This window comes from Pantherophis guttatus, chromosome 1, assembly GCF_059756535.1.
Source record: "Pantherophis guttatus breed Tessera chromosome 1, ASM5975653v1, whole genome shotgun sequence".
Taxonomy (NCBI): Eukaryota; Metazoa; Chordata; class Lepidosauria; order Squamata; family Colubridae; genus Pantherophis; species Pantherophis guttatus.
The window spans coordinates 55,907,602-55,915,871 of NC_142063.1; the positions used below are offsets into that span (position 1 = coordinate 55,907,602).

The 8,270-nt window shown below is 35.8% G+C and overlaps 1 long non-coding RNA gene across 1 annotated transcript; it reads left to right on the top strand.

The window, feature by feature from the left end:
• The first annotated feature begins 2,888 nt into the window (after positions 1–2,888).
• Positions 2,889–5,604, top strand: LOC148116414 (uncharacterized). Its single transcript, XR_015733541.1, has 2 exons — positions 2,889–4,219; positions 4,650–5,604. It is a non-coding gene; the product is annotated as an uncharacterized LOC148116414 (long non-coding RNA).
• Positions 5,605–8,270: the final 2,666 nt, after the last annotated feature.

An 8,270-nucleotide genomic window follows, 5' to 3' on the forward strand; every position in this document is an offset into this window, starting at 1 on the left:
AGTTCTGGCAAAGGTTTTGGAAAAGTGAGGTGTCAAAGGGAAGGTGACGTAGCTGTATTTGTCACATAGACTCCTATTCTTAGGTGGAGTGGAGAACTTTGTTCTACCTCCAGAACTGAAGTAAGATTTGCCTGCCAGTCTCCTGGATGGAGTGGAACAAAGGTATATGCCTGGCTTCGTTCAGACTGGAAAATGTTTGAGGCCACTTCTAACTGGATTGCTTAATTACTCAATTTGTGTAAGAACAGCATATTAATTTCTTTTGAAGTCTGCAATGAGATAAAAATTATGTTATGAGGCAAGTAAGTATTTTTTGAGATGATGGAGCAAAGTGCAAGGGAGATATGGGGACAGTTGGACAAGCCTATTAATCATATCAAAAACATCGGATATTTTGTAACAGTAAGTGCACTTGATCATTCCTGTGGCCTTAATGCTTCAGAGGTCTTATTTTATACAGTACACCAATTACATATGATTGTGGAGCTGAGATTTTAAAAGCTTACCTCAAGGAAATGGAGAAGGTAGCAATGATAAATTATCAGTAACTCCTAATCACAGTGGCTATATACAATACCAGATGATATCAGTGGTTGAAATCCAGAAATGAAAAGATAATTTTCCACAGTTATCTCAGCTACCACAACTTGGAAAATGCTTCGGATCTCTGACTTTAGCCATAGTTACATATTCTGTGACTCCAAAAATCATCTAGATGCTTTAGCATTGAATATGTAATGGAGTACACTTTCCAGGATGGAAAGACAGAGTATCAGCCAAATGAATAATTAAAAGAGTAATTGATTATATTCACCATCGCATTGTGGAAGCTTAATTGAGATGTACTTTTGTGGTTGTGGGGTCTGTATTACTGCAAATTTACTCTTGTTCTATGTTCCTAGTGTAGGATTCCATTCCATAACCCATTATTAACAGAGTGATAGAGTTTGAGAATTTTTTTTAAAAGGTAATTAAAGTGTTCATCTAGACTTTACAATTAGGTAGTACTTTCCAGTTAGACAACCAAACTGCCATGAACGTCTACTTTCTACATGGAACGTTCTACATGGAGCCTCAGTCTCTGTACTGTACCACTGGCTTATCTAAATAACTTATTGGCTATCTTATAAAATCTTTTCTTCAAACTATTTTCAAACGGCTCAGTTATTGAAAGCATCAATTCAAACAAATTAAATAATATTATTTCTGTATTCTTCACTTATTAAATAAGAAACATTAGATAAAAATAACATTTACTTGGAGGAAAACTCAGATCAAAATTTGCTAATATTCACATTTCTGAGCATTGTCTCATTTGTCCAGAGGCTCAAACTGTATACATTGTATACCTTCCAATTTAAAAATAATGATTTCAATCTAATTAAAGTTAGTTGTGCTTAAGTCCTACTGGAATCAATGAGTCAATGTTATTGCAATTATGTTAAAACACTTTAAATTCAATTGGACTTAAATGTGACTGTCTTTAATTGGACTCCAGCCAGTGTCCTTTGAAAAAAATGCAGACAGGACAGAGCACAAACTCTAGATTTACAAATCAAGGAAAGCTAAGATGATTTACAAAGAAAAAAATATTTCTTCTTTATTTCCCTTTCAATTACTGTTCCATGATTCTTCTCTTCTTCCCAATTGCTACTGTTCTGTTTACATCAGGTTTTTTAAATTTTGAAGTTTGATTATTTTTATTTATTTATATAAACATATTTAGAAAATGAATTTAGGTTTTTACAATATTATGTAGAGTGTATTGTTTTGTGATCTGATAAAATAACAAATTATATATATTTAAAATGATATATCGCTACTTCTGACAAAAGAGTTTGGTGTAGTGGTTAGAGCATCAGATTAGAAACTGGGGGACCGTTAGTTCTAGTTCTACCTTAAGCACAAAGCCAGCTGGGTAACTTTGGGCCAGTCACTCTCAGCCCTGGGAAGCAGGAAATGACAAACCACTTCTGAAATCTTACCATGGAAACTGCAGGGACTAATCCAGGGAATCACCAGGATTCAACCCAAAGGCACATAATCCACCCACCCAACAGTGGGATTTAAGTAATTTAACAACTGATTCTCTGCCCTAATGATTTCTTCCAACAACTAGTTTGCCAAACTGTTCAGAAAGTTAACAACTGGTTCTCCTGAAGTGGTGCGAACTGCACCCACCCCATAGGACCCAACCCTCCTGTCAAAACATCCAAGAAATTTAAAAATCTCAAAAATGGAATTCAAATATTTTCATGTTAAAAACTTCCAGAAGTTAAGTAAACTCGAATGATTTTATAGCCTGCTTGAAAGATGGAACCATTTTATTTCCCATGGATAGATGTGTATGTGTGTGCACATGTGTGCACAGAAGCCATTCCGTTTCTTCCCTCACATATGTCTATGGAGATTCTCAGTCATCCAGGTCATGGTTGTCCTAGAGGTGCTTTTTCAAAAGGCAATGGGATTTTTTTTGTTTTTCCTTGAAGATGTTTCGCTTCTCATCTAAGAAGTCTTAGCTCCAAATATTTTCACAAATAAAGAGTTATCTTCTTCCCAACATCTTGCAAGCTTAGTCTTCAGGATGGTATTTGATTTGACTCCTTTTTGTTCTTTCTCTTCTCAAACAGTCACCAGATCTGGCAGTATTTTCACTGATGTCAGCTGCAAAGTCTTGCTCTTCTTTTTCAGCAACAATTTTATCAATATAATTTTTATCAATTTGCACGTTGTTGATTTATCTTGTTTAAACAAGTGTTTCCCCTTCTCTGTTAGCTTTCCTTTTGTCAAATTCCTCTCTTAATTCATTTTACAGTGCCACGATTAAAATCGTTTCTCATCCCTGCTATTTTCATGATCATATCATCTTTTAAGACACTCAAGTCTCTCTCTACACATTGCAACATTCTCATCCATGGGTATGCAAATGATAGATCGGGATCTAAAGGATCCTTTCCTCTTCCATTTTTTTTCTCTTTTTGCATATAAAGGAAAAAGGAAATACGTCGAGCCCCCCATCATTAGCTATAGCAACAGCAAAACTGTTCTTCCTTCTTGCACTGACTTATACTACAATTTTTTAAAAAAACTGGAAGAGGAAACTAAGCAATATTGCTGCGATGGAAGAAATGCAGGTTCCATTAGTTCTGTTCAGAAATCTTTAATTCTAAGCATGTGTTTTTTTGTACTATCCTCAGCCTGCTGAATTATAGGGCTCTGTAAATAGCAAACTAGATACTTCTAACCTATAGTCTGTTCTCTCTTGTTATTGCTTGTAGACTTCACCATTTGTGTTTCCCAAATCCATACTTTATTACTTGGTTGTTTTATTGTACGCACTCCTGTTTATCTGCTATTTCCTTCCTTGGCCCACAATGTTTCCACACTGGAGCAGTTCTTACTCTGTACTTACACCTCTGTAGTTCTGATCATTCCTGTACCTTTTTTTTTTTTTTGCTACCTGACCTTCCTAACAATTTTCCAATTTCTGTTACCTATTTGTCATCCATCCATGTTGTCTGTCCAGCATGAATACTAATCCCACCAAACTGTATTTCACAGTGTATGATTGCAAATGCAGTTTGTAGTAAGTATACAAAGTCTACTGGTACTTAGCTGTTAGGAGAAGAAAGAGAGAATATCATAATGTTACATGCAATATTTGAAGAAATAATTGTTGGACAGAAGACCCTGCCAAAATCTCTTCTGCCTTGGATTTTAGTCATAGCTCTGCTATGAACATATGTTTATGAAAGAGCTTAGTGTTTATTCATTTTAATAAAGACCTGTGTAATAAAGAAGAGAAAGGGAAACAACGATATAAGGCTGGCCTGGGAAAAGAAAGAAAAAAAGTTTTTTTAAAAATCAGAAGAAACTTGAGAAAGCAAACAAATAAACATAAAAGAAAGAAAAATATAAATGGACGAAGAAAAAGAGGGGAGGGGAGGATTCAAGGTGGATTGTGGGAGAGAGAGGGACTATTTTCTATAATTATTGTAGATTGGCTCGTATTAAGGACAACTAGCTATCTCTTGGTTTCTCCTTTTTATATAACAACTAATCTCTTTCTAATCAGTTATTATTAAATTATATTCCATTTTTAATTAATTCACAGATCACTGATGGCACAGTCTGGACATCTGGACAGATAATTGAATAGAACCAATTTATGTAAATGAGTAACAGTGGTGCACAGAAGTGTGGGAGGAGCTTTTATCAGGTTGGTGACCTAAGCAGGAATCTCTTCGAGCCGGTCCCTGCTTCTTTTCAGGATCTAGTGGTTTCAAGGTCAAAACAGTCTTGGGAAGAGAAGAACTGAATAAATGAAAGCAGTAAAAGGAGATATAGTAGTTCCTGTAAGAGGAAATGGTGCAGCTGAAAGATTGCTGTTCTATCAAGGCTAAGAACTGCTGGATGCTGTATAGTTTTCAGCTCTGAGTTTTTCTCTGAGGAGAAAACTGATGTTTTCCATAAGAAAGTAAATTGGAGGAATGGCATTTTCTTCCATGGACAAAACATGGCAGTTGAATCAATTAAAAATCAATTGCCTGTCTCGAGATATCTCTTAGATATGTTCTAAAAATTCCTCAGAGTACATAAGAATGTTGTCAGCTTAATCAGTCTTATAGACTTTTACCATTTTCTTACAGAAACGAGAACATCAGATCCAATAACTCTATGGAATCAAGCACTTTATCAGAAGTAAATCATCTGGTATCCTGCAGATATTTTGAATTTCACTTTCTCCAGGTAGAGTTTTCATAGCCAAAGACAGGAGATTATGGAACCAAATTTTGTGCCTAGATTAATGTGATGTATGAACCTAGTTACTGTATAATCTGATATTTTCAAAATTAAGACTATTCAGAAATATACTTAGCAGGAGATGTAGTCCTTCAAATGAAATAGCACCTTTGCCTTATAGAAAATTATCGTGTTTATCAACTGTGCTGATGTTAAACTTCTTTGAGTACATAAAAATGACAAGGCGCATAATAAATGCAGTTATTTCTAATAAACCATGATAGGTAAAAGGTTCTTCTTTCAATAGAAATTATTTTTATTTATGTTTTATTTCATTATTTAGAAGCTTTTTTTAAATGTAAAAGTTAATGTAAAATAAAAATTAGCAGTTCCAGTAAAATACTGTAATAGTGTTCATTTTAAAATAGTACAACAGGGTAGATTTAAATATGGAAACCAGACTTGCCTTGAATCTAATTCAGGAATAAATTTGCAATTGAATAATTATATGCTTTCATAATAAAACCTTGACACTTATTGTATGAAAACTTATGTTTATCAACATATCAACGTTATCAAGCGTTGTGGAAAGCAAAACAAAATTACTGTGCAATCCTGAAAAGTTAGAGTAACTCTAAATTTACGGTCTTTCATTACACATGTGTTCACTTTCTGATTATAAGCAGGCTATTTATTGACATAATGAAGAGACTGGTGAATATTATTTTGTGTGGTCAGGATTAATGATTAATTGTACGATTTCTTGTGTACAACCAGAGTTTTTTTGTTGTTGCTGTTATATCTCTTGCTGTTTTTGTGGTTGTTTATTATCCTTTTTGTATATTAAAACAAAAATAAAAATATCATAAGGAAATTGTTATTTTGTAAACCTGAAGAATGGCATCAAGATGGGGAAGACTGGATTAGAATTTCATAATCTATTTATCATGAGAAATAGCATATCTGGAGGAAACTGGGCAGAGGTAATGGGAGCAGAAAAATAAACTGCTTTCACTGAAATAAACAGTGAGTCACTCTGTAATTTCTACTATTTTTTTTCTAGTCATCATCAACTTTGTTTCCTTAAGTCAGTACAACTTCCACTGGTTTTAAGGTTTGCATGAGGGCTCTACTCCAGGCATAGGCAGCAGAGGTGGTATTCAGCAGGTTCTGACCAGTTCTGGAGAACCGGTAACGGAAATTTTGAGTAGTTCAGAGAACTGGTAAATACCACCTCTGACTGCCCCCCCCCATCTGTTCTCTTTCTCCCAAGTCCCAGCTGATTGGGAAGAAATGGAGATTTTGCAGTAACCTTCCCCTGGAGTGGGGAGGGAATGGAGATTTTACAGTATCCTTTCCCTGGAGTGGGGTGGGAATGGAGATTTTATAGTATCCTTTCCTTGGAGTGGGGTGGAAATGGAGATTTTATAGTATCCTTCCCCTGCCACACCCACCAAGCCATGCCATGCCTACAGAACCAGTCGTAAAAATTTTTGAATCCCAGGGCCAGAGCCCATATTGGTAGAAGAGCTTGATATTGGAAGTATTTATATTTATATATTTTAACCAATTTCAAGGCCATTTAATTCCTTTAGAGCTCTAGGTTGCCTAAAGTAAAAGAGAAACAAAAGAGCATTAAAAAGTTTATGAATTGTGACATACAAATTTATATTAAAATGGCAAGTTGTCAAATTTCTGCTCATACTCTTAAGTGCTTTTCCTTAACTGCCTCTTTTGAAGTGCCAGTGGAAGCTGCGACAATAAAGGCCCCTAGTCTCATTCAGTAGTTGTGCTTTGTGCTCACCAAATCCTTATCCATGGTCAGCTTGTGAATGAAGGATCTTTTATTTCTGTTTTTTTAATTTTTAAAAAAATGTGTAGCAATGAATTCAGCAGATGGTTGATGTGTCCCACCAGCAGCAGAGATAAGGCTTAGAAGAAGGTTACAGCAACCCATATATTCCATTCTGGGAGAGAAGTTCAGACATGTTTCTTCAATAACCAGTCCACAAGTGATTACGTCCTTTGGGTTCTGGCGTAGGAATCAAGCTGTAGTCAAAATTACATTCTGTTTTCAATTTGGCATATTTTGCAAGAGTTTGGGCAATAATCACAGCACAAAGGCCAAATTTCACATGCCAAATGTAATGCAGAAATAGCACTTAGGAGGCTCCCTTTGCTGTCAGAATCATTACTTATTTGTTATTATAAACTGAAAGCAACAGTGGTATAATTCTAGCGCATGTTTCATGGAATTTAGTTTGGAAGCACTAAATATGTGTATAAAAATAGGCAGAGGCAACAGTGAGAAAACAGACATAATCTGCCCCTTGAAGAGCATAATTGTAAAAATTCAGCAATATTTTTAGCATTTAGCACCAACACAATACATTAAATGTCCTTTACTGAGCCATTTACTTTGGGATAAATGCTTTCTTGAGAGAAGATAATTAAAATCTCTTTCTTGGACTGATCAGCCCGAAATGTAAGTTTTCTGTTAGGTTACTAATAAATCAAAAGGCATCATGGAGCTATAGTCCATTTCTTCTTTTTGCTTTGAAAGACAAAAGACAAAAGTGGGGAAAATACAGAAGGGCATGTAGCACATACAGCAAGTGAGGAAAGGAAAGTTAACAAAACAGTAATATTGGTGTCTGCAGCAACTCTTTTCATTTCTGAGTTGTTTTGACCTCTGGGACAGATGGTGAGAGATAGATGCTGGGAAGGGTCTTCTGTCATCTACCTTATTATTAGTTAAATCAATCTCTGTATTTAAGATGCAAAGCGACCAGTGGTGGGTTGCTACCGGTTTGCCTGAACTGCAGCGGCGGGAGGCTCTGCCCACCCGCATGACATCAAATACAGTCTGCGCATGCGCGAGCGAAGCAAGCGTGCGTGCACGAGCGAACCGGTAGCAAAGGTAAGTGAAACCCACCACTGAAAGGGACTTCCTGTTATTGTCTATCTTGTGCTTTGCTCTCTTCAAGATAGTTTAGGTAAAAGTGAGGCTTTGCTAGTTTTATCTGTCTTAATGAATCTAGCTTTTATTTCAGATATTAGTATCTATTAGCATTCACGGATAGCTGAGCTAAGCCCGTAGTGTGCACTAAAGACAACTAGATTGTGAACATATTTTTAATGGATAATCAGAGATTGGTGTAGACTAGAACCATATACTGTATCTTTCCCATTTGGGATGCGCCATGTGAGCCAATTCTTTTGGGGGTGACAGAAGAGGCTGTTTTCTACTAATAAGCCCAAGTCTGACATCTTTGTCTGAAATCCCTGGCCAAGTTTTTCAAGAGTTTCTTCCCAATCTCCTATCTATTCTTCTACAGGCATTGAAGTCACCAGCCATTCTGATTAAATTCTCCATGAGAACACAGTTGAAAGTTTTTTTGAAGTTGTGTGTAAAAATCATCTTTAATGTCATCCAGTATAATGTGGATAGACACACATATATTGAGACTGTGTCTGCAAATGTTAAGATTGCTAGGCAACTCAAAAGTGTTAAAATGCCAACCTAC